The sequence below is a fragment of the Scardinius erythrophthalmus genome (assembly GCF_964197995.2).
Source record: "Scardinius erythrophthalmus genome assembly, chromosome: 5".
NCBI classification, from domain to species: domain Eukaryota; kingdom Metazoa; phylum Chordata; class Actinopteri; order Cypriniformes; family Leuciscidae; genus Scardinius; species Scardinius erythrophthalmus.
Genome location: NC_138225.1, coordinates 35,118,928 through 35,139,136, shown reverse-complemented (window position 1 = coordinate 35,139,136; position 20,209 = coordinate 35,118,928). Strand labels below are relative to the sequence as shown.

The 20,209-nt window shown below is 37.6% G+C and overlaps 1 protein-coding gene across 1 annotated transcript in view; it reads right to left on the bottom strand.

Moving 5' to 3' along the window:
• setbp1 (SET binding protein 1) overlaps window positions 1-20,209 on the bottom strand; it is an 81,352-nt gene extending 61,143 nt beyond the window's left edge. The window contains exon 1 of the mRNA XM_081365440.1: window positions 19,638-20,209. The gene's annotated coding sequence lies outside the window, so the exon portion shown is untranslated. The remainder of the gene's footprint in view (window positions 1-19,637) is intronic.

Genomic DNA, 20,209 nt, shown 5'->3' with positions numbered 1-20,209 from the left:
ATGTTTTTAGGAATGGCACAAAGGTCTGTCTTTGAAGTGTTTTTTTTTTGGCATTTGTTGTGTATCTTTGGGTTATGTTGTGTTGTAAATAAATCCAAACAATTTAAAAGCAATTCTTTTTTAAATCTCCTCATTTACAGTTTTGTGCAAGGTTGCTCAGAATGACAGGGCTATTAGGAGCTATATTAGGATAGCTCCTAATAGGGCCGTTGGGGAGAGTCTTTGTCTTTCTCAGGTGAGAAAAACTTACATATTAATGAGGTGATCACACCTTCCGCATAAGGCTTTCTAACACAAAACACGTCGTAAAAATTTTAAATCAATATATTGTCTTCTCTGAATGAGCCGTCAGGGTGATTTTCACATAGTTTTGCAGCAAATATTCTAGGCTACGTCATACAATTTTCAAAAGTCTTGTGAAGAAATAATCAGTAGGGGTTTCATGGCCTTATTTCAGTGAGAATTTTTTTTTGTATTTTCACAAACCACGCATAAATGTCATTATCTCAAAACTACAAACTTTTACATACATGCTGTTGATATATTATTGTAGCAGAGTTTGTGCTGAATACAGTGTAATTAGACTTTAGCCATGAAAATGTCACAAGTAACAGAAATAACCAGAAATGTCAGAGCATGTCAGAACACCTCCAGGGCCCAGAAAACAGCTCAGACCTCAGAGGGTTAACAACCTAGGGGCTGGTTGAAAGGACTGCCACTCGCCCTGTCAGGTCAGTTCAGTGGTATCACTAAATCGTACTATACAACATTTGTATGCCTTAGAAACTGGTTTTGTGTGAAGGATTGAACATTTCTGTAGCAAATGTAACAATTTAAATTCAGTCTTCAAGGTAAAGTTATGTAGCTAGACTTGTGATAGTCCTGGTAATCCTGGTAATTTTGATTCAAATAAATGTTATTCTTTTTCAACAAAAGGCCATTTTCAACTACCTTTATGGAGCTGTGTATATAATTTCATTAAAGCTGTATGTGATATACAGTGTATATATATATATATATATATATATATATATATATATATATATATATGTATATATATATATATATATATATATGTATATATATATATATATATATATATATATATATATATATATATATATATATATATATATATATATATATAAGAAATTGCTTATTTTTATTTTAATATATATTTTATTTTAAATTTGTGTTCAAATAAAAATGTGCCAGTGAAGATGTTGGCAGGGCAAGCAAAATAAAACCTTACTCTTGATCCCTGATATTAATATGACAATATTGTTCACAAGTGAGATGTAACAGTATGTTCTGGGCTTCTTTAAAAGCCTGTGCTCGAAGGACTTTTTTTGAACGGACACAATCTGTAGTCGGGTGTCAAGACTGTGTGCGGTGGTGAGAGGATTCCTTTCTGTCCCCGTCCCTTTTAAGGCCATGAACAGAGAGCAGGCCTGAGGTAGACTCCCAAATAGCCTTGCCAAACAACCATGTGCTCACACTTTGTTGAGGTCTGGTGGTAAACAGAGGAAACTCTAAGTAGCTTTATCATCATCTTTTTGATCAGATACCAAAGGGATCCAGTTACAATTAAAACTCCTTTGAGATAATAAACATACTTTAATTCTCAATTGTTTACAATAATTGTTCTATTAGTTTCCTGCAGCCAATCGGTCTTCATTCTTATCCTATATCCATTGAGTATTTGTGTCCATTAAATGATCACTAATGGCTTGTTTCCACAGAGCGGTATGGCACAGTAGAGTACAGAACGGTACGCATTTATTTCCATTTCAATAGTCAGAAGTTGTGAACGGTACCAAAATACCGAACCGTCACTTTTTCGGTACCCTTCCGTTGGGGTACCTAGCACAGTAGTCCGGCACCTAAAGGGTGGAGCTAGACTCACTGCAGAGCGTTGATTGGTTAACAGAGAATCGTCACTTGCACGTGCTACAAGGGGAATGTCAACACAAGAGGTGCCATTTTTTAATATGAAACACAATGTTTTTTTTTGCAGCCACGGCCGAGAAGCAAGAACAAGATCTGCTCTATGACCTCCATTGTTGTTTACTGTGTCGCTTTCTTCTTCGTACGAGAATGGCGTTGATTGCTAGTTTCCAGCATACACCACGTCTATCAAATCAGGGTACTGGCGGTGGAAACGCAAGCCGGATCAGGGTTTACCATGCCAAATCGTACTGGGGTGCGTTTCCCGAAAGCATCGTTAGCCAACTATGGTCGCAAATTCCGTCGTTATCAGCATAGTTCAACGATTTGGTGTTTCCCGAAACCATCGTTCCAACGAACGTTCGCAAACAGCATCGCAAACTTGTGTGGTTGGAACGACAGCTCTCTAGCTGTCGTTAGAAGCATAGTTTCTAGTTCACATGAGATGTAGACTGAATAAATCCTTATCTTTAGCAAAATAAGCAAGCTGACATTCAGTACAACCCGTGTTATTTATTTAGAATACATACAAATGTAATTTACCTCTTTTAGTTTGTCAAGAGATTTAATGCACCGTTTTTGAAGACTGCGCATGTGCGCACGTGCTCTACTATGTAAGAGGGCGATTCCACAGTATCTGTCCACAAGGGGTGTAATGAACAATATAGATTGAATAATACCCAGTTGTTGTCATTTTTTTATTTTTAGTTCACTATTTTGTTAAAGATAGATGTAAGAAATAATAAAGTTACTTTTATCCCACTAGGCCTTGGCATTATCGTGTAATGAGACTTTATTTTATTTCCGTCCCCATAAATTGCGGATGTCACGGTGGGACATTCAGTGCATCTGGATTTTTCCTAAGTCATTTCTTTCATTTCCTTTAATAAAATCCTGAATTTTGGCGCAAAACATTTATTTTGGTGTGTCTTCTACAAAATACTACTACTAACACTGAAAGTAGAATTCCCTTAATCCACCACGATGCAATGGAAACATTTAGCCTACTAACGTTCGTTACACTTTCTGTCCAAGCAGTTACGCACGTTAAAATATGATTCTAAAGGAAGCGGAGATGTAATTTTTCCATGTAATTCTATCAGTAGCATAACGATAAAACCATCTTGTGTGGGTTAAATTCTCATATGCGTTGCTACATGATAAATTGTTAATAAATCGGGATAAAACAGGGGCCGAGATTTTCTGTCCAAAAATCATAACGCTCGAACATTTTATTCTGACACTGAATTTCCATCTATAATGTCTCAACGGTTCTCATCAAAGAAATAAGATTGTCTAGGTCACGGTCACTCTGCGTGTGAGAAAGTGTTAACAGGATTTCACAGATTTCGCCGAATGTGGGTAAGTTTGTGGATTCTGTCCAAAAGGTTACGAACGTTAAAATGATACGAACGTGGTAAACTTTGGTTAAGTAAACATTAAATAGGATCATTGTGGTGAGAAAGGATAACAGAGTGTGCAAGTCGGATGATTGCGAGTGGTTTCGGACCGAAAGCGTCGTTCATCGTGAAAGAGCATGCATGAATGGTGGTTTTATACATTTTGACAGATTCTGCACATCTTGTTCGTAACTTAGACGGAAATTTTCAGTCTGTCCAACTTCCAACGTTGTTTTCTGCGTATTTTTGACTCAATAAGCTGTTCATGAAAGTCAACATCGTCAATGACATTTTTCTGTTTTTTTTGTTTTGTTTTTTTGATGATTTTTTTTTTCTGTCCAATGTTCGTAAGAATATAGCTTAGGCTGACGAAGTTAACACGTTAATAGTGCGTTAACACAATCTGTATGATCTTTAAATTTGATAGTATGATGACAGGTTATTTTAATGTGTTATGAACTTGTTCTATTCTTGTTCTATTCTATGCCAGTTTTCATGAAATGGTATTATTTTGTGTTACAAAGGCAATCTTGCAGGATTGATTAATTTTTTCCGTCCACGTTACACACGTTATAACTTAGCACACTTGTAGGAGTTCCTTTGTCTTCTACATTTGGCAAATAAATTAGAAAAATATACCTGTGGTATTTGTTAGTAATTTTGCTGGCTTTCAGTTTATGAACATACCAGACTCAAAAATGCACCTTTAAGTTTATAGAACAGATAATATTAGATGGCCACCCTGCCTGCATGGAAGTCCTATTACCAGTTTTGTGAACCATACACAACGCATGACTCATAACTATACCAAATTAGGAGCAAAGTAAAACATGAACTGGGATTCAACCAGATTTTATTAAACTGAATTAGATTAAGTACACTTTCTGCTTGAACTTACATTGTTTTTCCGTCCATGTTACATACGTTAAATTTGACATCAACTCAACTTTGATCAAAGTTTACTAGTTTACCATTGCCAGATTTATCCTGCCTTTCACACAGCTGTACCCCAGGTTTTCTCAGGATGTTAACCTGAGGACAATGGCTTTCTCCATGAAGATTGATTTTTGCAGGCTGTTGTCCTTGCAGTTAGCCCTAAACTGTGGAATCGCCCAAGAACGAGCCAAATATTGAGTCTGGTAATAAAGCAAAATAACTGAGAAAAATTATACATGCCTTCAGAATGTCTTCAGATGCCATGTCTGTAACTTATATGACAAAATCTAGCGTTAATTCGATCTCAAACAGATTAATTAAAATAAGTTATTAGTCCACCACGTGCGAGACGTCATAAACCAACGTGGTTGAACGATACTTTGCGACATACGGTTTCGGGAAACAGTCGTGACTAGCTAGTTGATTTCTCCAACGATGCATCATACTATGGTAGTTAAGCAGCGAGCTATATAGTTGTACGGGAAACGCACCCCTGTCCTGTACTGTCCTGTCTTACTCGGTGGAAAGGACCCAATAGAGGCCTTCAGTTTGTGTTTTTTTATGCTCTAATCATTGGGGAGTCAGTATTAGGGCTGTGCGATAGCGCTAAGTTACATAAGCAACTAATTTATATTTTTCGTTAAAACATTTAATATATAAAACATGCCATGCTGAGACTTTTCCGGATGATGGCCTAAATTATTTGTTGAATTAGTTTTGAATCTTTTCACTGAAATAAACAGTTTGCAAAGGAACAGATTCAAACTGACTGTGTTTTTGTTACTAATCAAAGCAAAGAAGGATAATGATCAATAATGAACAATTCCATCATGCATATCTTTCTCTTTTAAGACATTTTAATCAAAATTAGAAAACGACAGACTTCTCACTGGTGACAAATGCCGTACTTCGCCAATCATTTACGCCATTAAAGTCCCAAAAGCTTGCGTTCATTTTCAATGCCCACATCTCAAAATCCAATCAACAACCAATAGATAATGTCCACACAGGTGCTTTTTGTCTACAATCCATTACACGCAGATGTATCACAATAAGGAAGAAAAGATCTAGCACTACTTTTGTTTAATTGCAACTTTAAGGAACCAATAAAACGCACATTAATCACTGCAATATTTACAATGTTGCTTAATTTTATGCAAAGCAAAATGATTGAAAATAAATATGGTAAATAATGGATATAATCCAATTCCAGCCTAATTGTTCTTGCCAAGAAACACAGTGAAGGACAGAAGTACAGTCCGTTCAATGCAGTTTCTATTGACGATTTTTTTTTGGAAAGACATATTTTTTGTGTTTTGTCAGCTTGAACGAGCGAACACCCATGCACACAGCAGCACACCATATTGAACTGACTGTACTTCTCCCTCACAGTCTGATTTTCGTTTGTGTTAAATCAAATAAGGCGTCTACTCTGGCTAACATCAATAGACCCCTCAGAAGTGGCACAGTTCTACAAACGAAGGGAAACTTCACAATCCCGGCCATATTTGTTCAAGGCAGACATCAATTGTCATGACACGGCTGAATTACACACTCTATGTGCCGTAGCTTCGGGCGGCTACACAAATATATTCTACATCAATGGTGGGACGTAAATAAACACTCACTGGTAGCTTGTGAGGTTGCCAGGATTTAAACAGAATTAAACCAAATGTGTCTGCTGTCTAAAAAAGCATGCTTTCTTTTCCAGCGCCTTGACCAGACACAGTCACACAGTGAAAGGCTGACCATGATGTTAATTTCAAGGCCAGTTAAGAAATCTAGTTTCTTGAATGGCTGGGCTGCCACAACAGACAACACTAATGGGACAAGGTGCTAAAGTGACATGAGGGGCACGGTTGAAAAGATTTTACAATCCAATGACCTCAAAAAGAACCAATACAAGTAGGCCAGCAAATTACATCACAATTGCCTTGTATAATCAAAAAAAATCTTTCATTCTTTGTTGTTAGTTACTACACAGAGTACTGTTTTTATTGGCGGCAGACTGTGGGCAAACCGTGACTCAACTGGTCGTCGCCTAACAATCCTTCATCAGCATCTGCTTCCGTTCACCATTCCCACCAGTTTGCACTTTTCTAATGTAAATCTATGAGGATCTGTGGATTGTAGTTGTGGATTCAATTTTATGGAAATTATCCAAAAATATACAATGTGAATATAATTTAAAGAACTTTTTGTTACTTAATTTACATATGTACTGAGGTCATAGTACACTACACTGTACAAAAAAAGTCTTTAATTTAACTGCTTTATTTGTCAGATTTTTCATGTATTTTGAAATTATCTGTACAATTACAGAAATATGCTGTAAATACGCATGCCCAGTGTAATATAGTGTTGTCAAAAATATCGATATTTTGATATGTAGGCTATTGATACTAAAATATCCAACATGGTTCCAATATTCCTTTTCTGCAGTATCGATACAAGCTGCACGTTGTCAGGCCATCCTTAAAAATATTCTTGTTTGCCGTAACCCGACCGACCCTGTCAATTTAGTACCGACCCAATTATTTATTTATTTCCCCTTTTAGTCCGACCGACTTGCCGGTTGTAAACTTGCCGACCAATTTTTTTTTAACTCTTCAAACAACTAATACAAATGCAATAAAATAATATTAGTTATTAAGTATTGTGAATATAAATTGCTTAGACATACATACAAACATAAGCTACGTTCTTTCTTTTAAATAAAAACTCGTGGCGCGTCATTATGTTTACACCAGGTTTACGCATGTCACACTACGGCCTGCAGGCTAAGATCGCTCCGTTTCATTCACTGTCAATGGTTCGCGCTTGGTAATGATGGCTGCGGCTTTACTCTAAAGATTATTTCATTTTTATATGTTGTTGAATATGGTTTATTAAAAAATAAACATGTGAAAGCGTGTTATATAGGCTACATGTCATGTTTTAGTCAGATATGACGACGCTACTGCAACACGCATCGCCGCAGATGAGAAGCTAAGCATCAACGTGCTATCGCAAATCAAAGTGAAAGTAAGTCGCAGACGCTTAACACACGATCATCTTTATTAAATGTAAAGAAACGAAATGATCTTACCAGGGCTGTTTCCGCTTTCTCTTATTGCTGTAATTTTAGCAATTGACCAATAAAATAATAACTGTTGCTTTCGGTGCACTGCATTAAATCTGCATATAGCGGGAATTGAAGATCGGTTATATCCGCAAAAAAACAACAACACACATCTATGTAACCAGGTGTAAATAATTGAATCGTTTTGATCAATCAGATTGCAATCCGATCTGAGAAAACGCAAAGTGGCCTGGTGTAAACAGCCCCTAGACATCGGTGAAAAATGTTCTCTCAAGACCCCCCCGACCCCGATTTTTTTTTTTATTATTAAAAAAATATACTTTTTTATATTATTTTTTATATATATAAAAAAATAAAGACCTACCTACCGACCCTTTTTTTCTTTTTTTTTGCTGTTACTGCAAACCAAAATATTTTTAAGGATGGCCTCACTCACTCTTCTCTCTGACGGCGAATTTACAGTTTGACACACCCGTCTCAGTCGTCTCATTCGCTCCGGTTGAATAGTGCTTGTATTGTGCATAATTTGACTAATTCCTGCAGGTTTCGCAAAAGCACGTGCACCACTGATCAATGTAAGTGGTAAGCACATAAAGCCGTCTCTCAAACAGCTCGCGAGTAAATAATAAAGGTATTTTTTCGTGTCAAAAAACGGTCACACAACATTACGTCTAAAAATGCCCATCTTGGCAAGTATTTAGGTGAAAAAAGTTAAATTTAAATTTAAAATAGTGAAAATTAAATAGTGAAATAAAATTCCTATCTTGATTTGCATTGTTCACTCTCCTGACTTATCTAAAGAAAAAATAAGATCACGGATGTTTTTGATCATGCGGATTTGTTCACAGTGAAGTTTAGCCGATGCTAACGTACTTGCAGTGCGTGTGTGTATGTGTTAGTGATGAGTGGATCGCGGCTATATACGCAGGTTCGACAGACCAAATAATAAAATATACTATAATATTATAATATAATGCGTTGATTTTATTAAAGACACGGAACTCTCATGTCACTGTAAAATGCAACGAAGGTGAAACAAATCAAGGAAAACATATGCATATAGCATCTCCTAGTGGACAGTATGTAAAACAAATGAAAAAAAAACTACATGAGGTATTGCTTAATAACTTAACAGTTTTACTTAAAAATATACACAATAGAGATGCGCGGTTGGCGGTTACAGCCGCGGACTCCGCGGATAATCCGCAGATCGGGCGGATGACGTGACGGAAAATTATATTTTAATTAAATTCGGACGGGTGGCGGGCCGTTGAACCAATCAAATGAAACATATATGTATACACCAATCAGCGGATGGCGGGCGGGTGCGGTTTTGAAAATTGGTCAAAAACGTTGGTGCGGATGGATGGCGGACGGATGATGAGTTTTGTGATGCGGTTGCGGATGAAATAATAGCCCATCCGCGCAGCTCTAATACACAAGCTTAACAGAAATTATTCTGATAAGAATTTTCCAACATAATTATTGGAAATATAAACGTGTCTAAAGTTTTTCTAATTTTCAGAATTTACTGAATTAAAAACTAAACAAAAGGAAGGAAAGTCAAGTACCTACGTGGGAGTTTTATTGAAGTAGTCTAACGGCACAAATCAAGAGTTGGGTATGTGATGTGTAACGGCTGTGAAGCGCTTTATGTATGTGATAATAACTTAATAAAGCCTATATCCAGCCTTTGCTTGGGCTGAATGCATTTCATTTCTTGTGTTTGGGTTCGGGAAGTTACAGTGACGGAAACAGTGTAAAGTCTGTTTAGGCTATTAAGGAAATGAAATTTTGCACTTAAATACATGTTCATTTAAAAGCAGCCTACTTAAGTGTAACATGTTACCATATCATCATGCTTAACAGTTAACTCTGAGAATTTGAATAATTGTAATGTGACGATCGGGTGCGCAGTGGAGAAAACTGCAAAAGTCACTAACACTTTTATTCGGGCAAGTTAAATTTATTTCGGATAACCAAAATCTAAAGAGTGCCTGCCCGAAGGGCTACCAGCGATTTTGAAATTTAATTAATTTAATTCATGTTCTGTCTTGGTAGGAAGGTGTAAGGTGCAATGGTAGTTACTAGTCAGTTTAATCACCATTCTAAATGAATGCACTGCCTTCATTAAAGTGCACACACACAGAAACAGGAGCACAGACACTGACAGGGTTCAATACACTTTTCTTTGGAGAAGAATGTTTCTCTCTCTCTCTGTGGATAAGTTGTTGTGAGCTGCTGATATCAAGGGCAAGGTGAAAGGGGGAGAGTTGCACCATTCAAAAGATAATAAAATATTTAATATTTGCTGGAATTGATGTTCTTTGGGTTCAGTTTGCCACAAAAAGTCACAGATCCCTTCTCTTGTGTATACTGTATGTTAAAAAGGAAGTTCTTCTTTGGCAGCAATAGTACTTTCTTATCTGTTAATAGCCACTTCACCCTCCTCAGTGTTGCTGTTGGGTTGATGTTTGCCTCCTACAACTGCCTGAACATCTCATACCCAGCAGGCCAAAAGCAACGCTGGAGATTTTGCAGAGGTAAGAAATCAGTTATCAATTTCATACATCAAATCAGTTATGAACACTCTCTATGGCTACGTCTTAGGGGTTCTCGGTAAAAAAAAAGAAAAGAAATCGAACTGTACCGGCATGCACTTGCACTACGGTTCATCTCAAAATCTGATGACGCATCTATAATATGGTTTGTTAAAAATAACAGCGCGTAAAACAGACAGTTCTGCTAATGTATGTTTCTGTCGATGGATGCACATGCTGGCTCCCCGATAATACATTACAACAGCAATGATGATCAAAAGAACGTGAACAAAACGGTCACTTTTTGTAAACTTTGTTCAATGCAAAAGCCATGTGCTCGAACATGACCATTGATTTACGCCGTCATCACTCGGATGTGGATAACGCACGTGCAAGCGCATGCGAAACCTGAACAGCACACGTGTGTTTAAACTAAAATCATTTAAGCCTTGCCAATTTAAACATTCAAGAGCAAGACGCGAAAGAGAACTCGGGTGCACTGTGAGAAGATTTGTGAGTGTGAGTGTGAGTGTGTGTGTGTGTGTGTGTGTGTGTGTGTGTGTGTGTGTGTGTGTGTGTGTGTGTGTGTGTGTGTGTACACATATCAAACAGCACGTAAATATTGAGTTCTTTTTAAAGTCTTGCGCTTGAATGGAAAAATTCACTAAGATACATGCCCATCTTGATGAGTATCCTAGTAGAAATATTCTGTTATGCCATGAGTGAACTTATACAGTCAGTAACAGTCGAGAAAGACAACGCATATGTAACAGTGTCAGTATTTTGGATCCGTGCATTAGCTACTGTATATCTCAAAGTGACAACAGCCTAATATACCTGCTGTCTGTGTCGTTAACATTAATCAAATGTTAACAAAAGACATGGAAATCCTTCAATGCTCTTTACTGAATAGCTTTTGTAACTAATAAGGATTAATCTTTAATTTATACAGTCAAATATGCAATGTTATTGTATATTTGATTACTTTATTAAATTTCTGTACCTGAAAACTAATAGCCTATAGTATTAGTATCCAGTATTCCACAGCACATACCGAACCGAACCGTACCGAAACCATGAACCTAAAACCATGATACGAACCAAACCGTGAGCAATTTGAACCGTTACACCCCTACTACATCTACACAAATCTAAACACATTTGAAAACGCTGTTTTTGTTTTTAAAATGCTCTCCGTCAACACTCGCGTTTTCAAACGTTTTCCAGAAGTTTCTCATCCACAAGATGCTGAAATCATTTTACGGCGCAACCATAAAATGTAATAAAAGCGCACAGAGATGATACTGAGAAACCAGACATAAGAAATTTGTCTCGTTATTCTTCTTGCACAATCATTTTATTAGCAACATATCTCACCACTTATTGATGCGTTCAGGTGAAACTCAATCGCCATTCATTGTATGGTCTAACACACAATCGCCCTCATTTTGCTCCAGGACAGCCATAATGAGCACATTTTCTGTCATCTTTACAGGAATGTAATTAAGATTGTACAAAGTAACGTGTATCTTTAGTAGGGTTGCAAAGGGGCGGAAAATTTCCGGTAAATTTCCGGAAAGTTTCCGGTAAATTTCCATGGGAAGTTAAGCTGGGGAATTTTGGAAATATTCATTACCACGGCAACCGCTTGCGCGTCCACTCTGAAAGTAACTGTACACATAAGAGACGGATAGATACATTATTTAAGGTTATTTCTATTCGTTAGAATATTGATATATGAACTTGTTGTCAAGTAAGCCCCGTTGCGAGCATGTGCGTCTCTCTAAACTTTCAGTGTGCTGCACTGCTCTAGTTGACTTCTGCACCTTCCCCCCCAAAAATATCACGTTAATTTTGAAAACGTAATTCCTTTTGTGGATCCTCTTGGTCTTTCTTCATGTTTCTTTGACAAATATCAGTGTCTCAGTCTCACGAAAGCTGCACATGAGTTAACAACGCCTACTTATTTACATGTTGCGGTATACACGGAATAAAAAAATCTGTTACGGCTCACATTTTCTTCCGCGGTAACAATATATACCGTCATACCGCCCAGCCCTACTTAAGTGGTAAATAAAGTTATGCTAGCTTATTTAGCATCTAACTTTTCAGCTTGCTATCTACTAGATGAATACATTTGTATGTGATATTTGCAATTTAAACATTTAATAAATATATTTCCCCATAATATCATCAAAACTTACTTCACTTTGTTTAGTCCACAGGCTCAAATGTGTGCCTTCAATAGTCTTGTGCTTTGGGCTTCTGTACATGTGATGGAGGCATGCACAGTGCCAGTAGGGGGTGTGGTCTCAATAGCCATGCAGTAAGCAGTGTGCTATCATGTGCATGTGATTGAGGAATGGCATGGATATTCAAGTGTATTTGAATGGCATCTGTTTGTTTTAGTCAAGATTATGCTAAAATATACTTTCCTCAACTATATTTAAGTTTCCTATGAAGAGCCAACCTTCAACTTTGAAAAATCCCAGTTTATTCTTGTTTATTCCCATAAATTCCTGTTAATTCCCTTAAATTCCCATTAATTCCCATGGAAAGTTTCCATCTTTGAAAATTCCCAGAATTTTGCAACCCTAATCTTTAGTAACACTGTGAAAGTTAATAGCACATAGCAGGCACATACTGGTATTTACAAAGCTCAATTTTCTCAGGACAAAAGAAAAAAGAAAAAGATGTGTTTTCAAATGCATCCAGATTAGTTTAGACGTAGCCTCTCTCTCACACACACAACATCCCCTCACTCACAAACTCCCTTATCTCTCTTGCAAACTCCCACCACAAACATGCTCTGTGCAAAATCCCACTATTCTGTTACTTTTATAGCTAGTAGCCTATATTACACAAGGTATATGTGAGTAGAGTCTACATATCATCACTGAAGTTGTTTGTTTTTCATTCAACAGATGCCTTTTCAAGATAAACCCAAGGGATCGAAAGTAGCGAAGAACACCTTTGGAGCTGGTTGGAGCTAAACTCTGCAGGACAGTGGCTCTCCAGGAGCAGTTTGACACGTGCTTTGTACTGACCACCAGCTACTTTCTTGAACACCTGCCTTAAAGTGTATAGTAATCCTGAAGACCGCCCTCATGGCAAAAGACTCCAGACTTGACTCAGACTCTGGTGATAAAGACTTCAGACTTGACTCGGACTCCAGCTTAAATACTTCAAACTTGACCCTGACTTTAGATGAAAGACATGAGTGAACATCTCTGCTTTAAACAACCAACAAGGACTTTAAATGTTTTGTAACCAAGTGCACAGAGTTGTAACCACGCACCTCACACCAACTGCAGCTCCGATGGATCTGCAGATGAACAAATCATTTATCCGTCTCTTGTGAGTAAACTAAACCTGTCGTGATTATACAGTTCAGTCACAGTGTGGTTCTCACATTATATGACGTGGTAGACATTTGTCCAGTTCGGTTCTGTTGATTCAACGCGGGTTTGTCGGGAATGCGGTTGTGAGTCCTGAAAATGTGCAGGTGTCAAACTATGAAGGCAACCGTATTAAGCAGAGATGCCATACTAGCCATAGCCAATAGCATGTGCTCTAGTGGTTTTTGTTTTGTGTGAAACATCACTGGTGATTAGGGATGAATGTAAACAGTGCGATGCATTCCATGCAAATTGAAGTATTTTCGTAATCGTTCCGCCCTTACTCATAACCAAAACTGCGGACTATGAATGGATGGGGTAAAAACATTCTTCAAAAGGGAGTCAATCTCCCTCCATTCACTTGCATAGAAATTCTTGTCAATGTAACTCATGAACTTTCATTCATTTTCTAAACACAAATGAAATCAGTTTTAATATTCTCTCATCCTTTTTGTCCCTCCATTGAAAGTCCAAACAAACAAAAGTTCCACACATTAAAATGTTTATAAAGACAAAGCAGTTTAATCCAAGTCTTCTGAAGAGACATAACCTCTTTATATGATGAACAGATTTCATTTAGGATTTTATTTATATGTAAACATTGATCAATGCACATAAATAGAGCACATACAATATGATAAACAAAAGCTTGACCATACATGATTGATGTACAAGAAAAAAAAAATCTCATTCTGCATGTTTCAGCTTCTGTTCATTATATCTGACGTTCTTTATGTGCATTGATCAGTGGTTAAATGTGAATTGAAAACTAAAAATGTGAATAAATGATCATCATATAAAGCAATTCAGAAGGCCACTTGATTACTAAACCACTTGATTCAAGTGAAACCTTTATGATCTCTATATGAACTTTTTGAAGAGACAAAGTTTTGATGGAATGGACTTTCAACTGAGGGTCAGAAACCTCTCAGATTTCAATAAATGTTTCCTTTTCGAAGATGAACATAATGTCATACATTTGTAACAACATGAGGGTAAGTAAATGATTCTCATTTTTGTGTGAAAAAACAGCAGATAAAAATCCTTAGCAATGTCGCACTTCATTCCAGCCCTCATTAGAATAATATCCATTTATTTCATGAGCATATTTGACTGAAAATCACACGTTAATGTCCTGTTTATTCCCATGGAATGCTATATAACGGCCTGTTCACACCAAGGACGATAACTATAAAGATATCGTTCTAAAAATCATTCTCAATATTAAAGAATGGCTATAATGATAATGGCACAGAGAAACGATATCGCTGGAAACGCTTTCAGAACGATTTTTATCCAGCTGATGAATGATAAAAACATTGACAGCCAATCAGAATCCATCCTGCTGTAACAAGCTCGAGCATTTAAAGCGGCAGACAATCTCAAATCATAAATATCCACCATGTTGAATATTTCCGATCATCCTGTTGTGGAGGGGGGACCCCAAAGACAAACACGCACGCACTCTGTAGATTGTCACATGAAACGAAACAATACCCAATCAGAAAGCAAGCTGACAGAAGATCGAAGCATAACACGACTTTATCCAAACCTTTTTTTTTTTTTTTTTTCGTGAATTTTCTTGAAAAGCATTCCAAGCCAGCACTACCACCATTTCTTCTTGCCTGTCGTCCGCCATGTTTGTTTACTCGCGTTTGGCCGTGAGAGATTTTGCGAGATGTTCACAGACGGGACTCTGTTAGCGTGTGGTGTGCATTCCTGGTCACGTTGCAGCACTTCACACAATAGTGGAACAAAACTGTTAAATCTATTATTTTTTTATCATCATGTTTGTGTGGTCTCACATTTTGAAAATCTGATAAGATCTTTTAGTGTGGGCCAGCCTTTCAGAAACAGCTAAATTTAGGGTTTACCTCAGTGTGGTTCAAATCACAACTGGCATAGGTATGAAACATATTCAAATAATAGTCTCCATTTCTATAGATAAGGTTTACTGTTTTTTTGTCAAATTTAAGGATTGAGCAGATTTCAAAATGGACAGATAGCCTAACTTAACATTGTGTATATCTATCTGTAAAATTCTTGCTGCTATTGCACTTGCTGATATTGCACTTCTGGTTAGACCTAAACTGCATTTCGTTGCCTTGTACCTGTACTTGTGTAATGACAATAAAGTTGAATCAAATCTAATCTAATCTAATCTAATCTAATCGATAAGGTTTACTGTTTTTTGTCAAATTAAAGGATTGAGCACATTTCAAAACGGACAGATTAACATTCGGAATTAAACTGCTGACAATTGGCTAATTCTCTGTCATCACAATCCCTGGTGCCAACCATCCAGAGTAACTGAAACATCTGAACACCATCCTTCTCCAGAAGAGTTTCCAAATGTGCAGCCAATCCCACTTGAATTCGCAGAAAACCAGCCGCCCTCGTCTTGTTTTCTGCGATGACAAAAGCAAATGGATTTCTGCCAAAACGTCAATTTTAAACTGAGGAGAGATCAGAATTTCGACCGCAGTGAAAACAAAGTGGCTGTAGTAAAAAAAAAAAAAAAGCAAAAAATGAAACGGCCCTCCTCCCCCTGTAGCTCACTGCCAAAAGGTGTTCTTGTTCTGATATTTGGTTTGGAACGGCTGCCAAAAATTAGATATGTCCTTGGATATCTCCCTCTTTCCTTTGTCTCCTGTCAGGACTTGGCTGTCCTCCAATGCAACTAGCCATAGCCAGGAACAGAGGGAGCTCCATTCACACACATAAACATCACTTTGGATTTATCCTTTGCTCAAATACTGTGGTTCTTTTGTGTAATCGTATACTCTGTATACAGATACAATAGGTTTTCTGGAATCTTTTTGTAGGCAAGCGCTCCATAAGTAGATGTGTTTGTGTTTTGATAAATGGATCGGTCTCCTCATTTGACCTGGGTTTTTCCATTGGCTTTCTATGAAACGATGAAGACTTTCAGAACAGTTTCTCTTCCATTTTGAAACAACTAGGCTATACAGTGAATATACTCATAGCCAGAACTACTGCACTCAAATCAACATTTTGTATTGTACCAAAACTCCACAACTCTGCACAACCTCCATTTCTGATTCTGACCACAGACCTTCAATTCAGTTCAACCATTTCATAAGGCCTCAGCGAGGATAAAGGTTTAACCAAAGCTTCTGACCAAACTCTGACGCAACCAAAGCACTGATTTAGGCTAAATGCCATCTTCCTCTTCAGAAGTTCAATATTCGAGCATAAATATTGAAAGCATGCATTTGAAAATTAAATGAAAATTCAGTCATCATTAACTTGTTTTAAACCTGTATGACTTTCTGCTAGAGGTCGACCGATAGTGGATTTTACCGATAACGATAGCTAGGTTGGGCCATACTTGCCGATAACCGATTAATCAACCGATAGTTTTTAAAATTGATACTGGATAAAAACAAATTGCACCTTGATCATTCATGTTACTTTGATAGTGCATTAGGCCTAACTATGGTTAACAAATAAAAAACTTAATTTAAAAACGTATTAGTACATTTTAATTAACAAACAATGAACAATCCTTATACAGCAGTTATTAACCTTAGTTAATGTTACATATGTAATTTTATTGTAAGTGTTATGATTTCATGTTAAACCCAAACAGTCATGCTTAAAGATGGCCAACTTTAAATATCTAAAACGCCAGAGAACTGAAATGACAAAAATATTACATGTATAGTCTCATACTTTTGCTTCTATTTTATAAACACTTGATGATTATCTAATCAAAATAACAAAATATGTATTAAAGTGATGATGAAAAAATAACCGAAATCTAATGCTTTTCTGATTTGTTTATATGTTTCTGTCGGCTGTATGAACATGAGTTTGCTATCTTACGTCTCTAGCTTTAAATATGCAACTTCTCTGCATATTTAATGCATAAAAGTGACCATCTGGATATAAACTAATGCAAATAGATGGTGACAATTGTGACATTAAACATTCGGGTCGGACTTACGTTTATTTTTGTCAGTGTTTTAACCGCTTGAGGTAATGTTAGGGTCCTCTCAGCCTCGAAGGCAAACAAACATACTGTTGTGCTGTTCTTTCTCTACTAATGCAGCATTTAGTCAACAAATTAATCACTTTATAATGATATGACAAAATGTACTGTATATACAGACCTTTTAGCTGTCGGTGGTTTAAACGCGCATCTGATATCAGCGCTCTCCACGCAGCGTGTGCTCTCAGTGCAGTGCAGCACGCAGCATTACGTGTCGAAATAAACACGAGGCATCAGCGATAGTTTGTATTACACCTCTAGAGGCCGCTCTTGTACTGCATGATGCCAGCAGACCCTTCTCAGCTCTCTCTTACTGTTTAATGAATGACAGCGCGCGCTTCTCAGCCGCTCCAGCAACGGACGCAACCAGGAAAAACTATCGGTATGTATTTTTGCCGATAACGATAGTTCCACCAATCAACAATCGGTGGCGATTAATCGGCAAAACCGATGAATCGGTCGACCTCTACTTTCTGCTGTGGTAAATAAAATGATGCAGTTTGAAGAATGCTGGTAACTTCTCAGTTTTGGCTACCAATGACTTCCATTGTACTGAAAAAAATATATTGAGACATCCTTTGTAAATGTAGGCAGAATTTTAATTTTAGGGCGAACTATCCCTTTAAGGTGTGATATTCAAAACATATCATTTGTCTTGCATCCTCAAATGGTATAGGTCTCATGTGAGTGACAGGTTTATGGAGGTGATGGACTATTTTCCCGCCGTCATGCTGGTCGGTGCACATGTCATCAGAGGAAGAATAGATGTCGTAGAGAGAGGAAGATAAGTCATTCTGATTAAAGGTTACAAGAGCAAAAAAACAACAATGATGATGTGCACTGATAACTAATTTATAATAAACACTGCAATATTCCACATAAAAATAAGATTTGTCCATTTTTATTTCGTGGTGACTTTAATTTCCCCTAGAGAACATTCTGGCTCTATCTAAAATCGCATACTTCCCGACTAAATAGTAGGCGAAAAACAGTAGGCTATGTGACAAAAGAAGTATGTCTGAATTCACAGTACTCATAAACGAGAAGGCAAAAAGTACCCGGATGCCATACTTCTTCTGGCGAGATGCTTAAGTATGCTTACGATGCACACTTTACTATTCCATGAGGCCATGGGGAAAGGATTCATGAATAGAGGTGAAGCGATTGGAAGGTCACATGATGATGACAACATGGTGAATGTAGTACGTCTGGATTACATTCTACACGCATACTTTTTAAGTGGTCGTTAAGTTATTCAGAATAAGTACCACCTACTAAAGATAGTATGCGATTTTGGACACAGCCCATGTTTCAAGTCAAAGATGCTGAGAAAACCCACCAAATCACCTTGCCATAGCTCCTCCCCTTTCTGCAATTAGGCAAGGATTTCAGCCAATCAAATGAGAGGCAAGATACTAATCAAAGCTCAGATAGGCTAAGTATGAAGAACATTAATACAGCAATCCCTTAAATTCAGGTTCTGAATAATATCTGATCTTGGTAAATGTCAGCAAAGGTTAATTTGCCCATGCAACCTCATGACAGATCAGATAGGAAACCAAACACTTAGATCAACAGTTTCATCATTGCTACCCATTACACTCAAAACGCTGATGTGTCTCAAAACCTAGTAGTGAGACTCCTACTTGACAGCATCTTGTGGCAGCACATGACGTTCAAATGCCCACAAACGCTGTCTGGTTAGGCAGCTCGCAAGGTTTTGAGACACATGCACGTATTTAATGAGTAAGAACACAAGTGACATGGAAAGCAAGCCTACACGGTGGCTTATAGTGGAAATTACTATAGGCGCTTGACAGTGCAAACACACGCCTACTCTCTATCAGCGGGAAACTGATGCATGGCCACGACGATTACAGTAAATTACGCTGAATAATGTCTCTTCGTTTGAATATATACCAATATATGTATAGATCAAAATCACACAGCAATGGGTATTTCTCCCTCTGTCGCAAATGCTGCTGTCCTTCAGGGTGAGTTAGATAAACATTCACCTTCTGTAACTTACTCTGTTACCCAACAATGATTTCCACAAGAACTGATGAATGTGTTGGTTACTGAGGTCAAATTAAACCAATATACTAGAGTATGCCATGTAAAGGCAGACAAGCGATAGTCCACTTTTTTCTTCAGGTTAAAATGGAGCTCTGCAGTTTTTAAGTGCGTTACCTAATTCAAAACAACCCCATCGTTTTTCAGTTCAATTATCCACACAAACGTAAATAAATGGGATTTTAATTAAAAAATACATACACACGTTGAAGTGTGGTGGTTTAAGGAGGGAAGAGGTAAACTCACCCATTTCTGAAGCTGCTGCTGCTGCTGAAGTCTACGAGAGTAAATCCATACACTAGATTATGACAAGCACTTTACAATCCCTCAAACTCAAGCAAACGGCTTTTTATCGCTTTAAAATGGCGTCAGTCGCAATCTCGGGTGAGATTTGTTTTTGAAAACAGAAAAACACACATGAAGAGTGTTGCATTCGCGGTCGATCAGTGGAGTGCGTCTGCAGATTCAGATGAAGTGTGGATTGAAGCGGGAATATGGTGTACAGTCACAGTCACAGCGCTGCATTGCTTCCCTCTCAAATCATCAGACTCGGGGGTGGATCGAGCCTTCCCACTGCGGAGAAAACAAATCTGCTCTTACGATCCTTAATAATTTCCAAAGTCCTGCTTTAGATGACACGCCGGACCCGAGCGGTCGTGCAGGGCAAATATCCAGAAATATGCAGACTCTGGCGTTTCCGTTTCTGGACGTGTTTGATCGGAGTTAAGCGAGTGTGATGTGAGTCTTGTTAGACTCCCGCAGTAGTTTTTGATAATGATCGGTGTGCTCAGCTCTCAGCAAATGCTCTGACTTGCCCT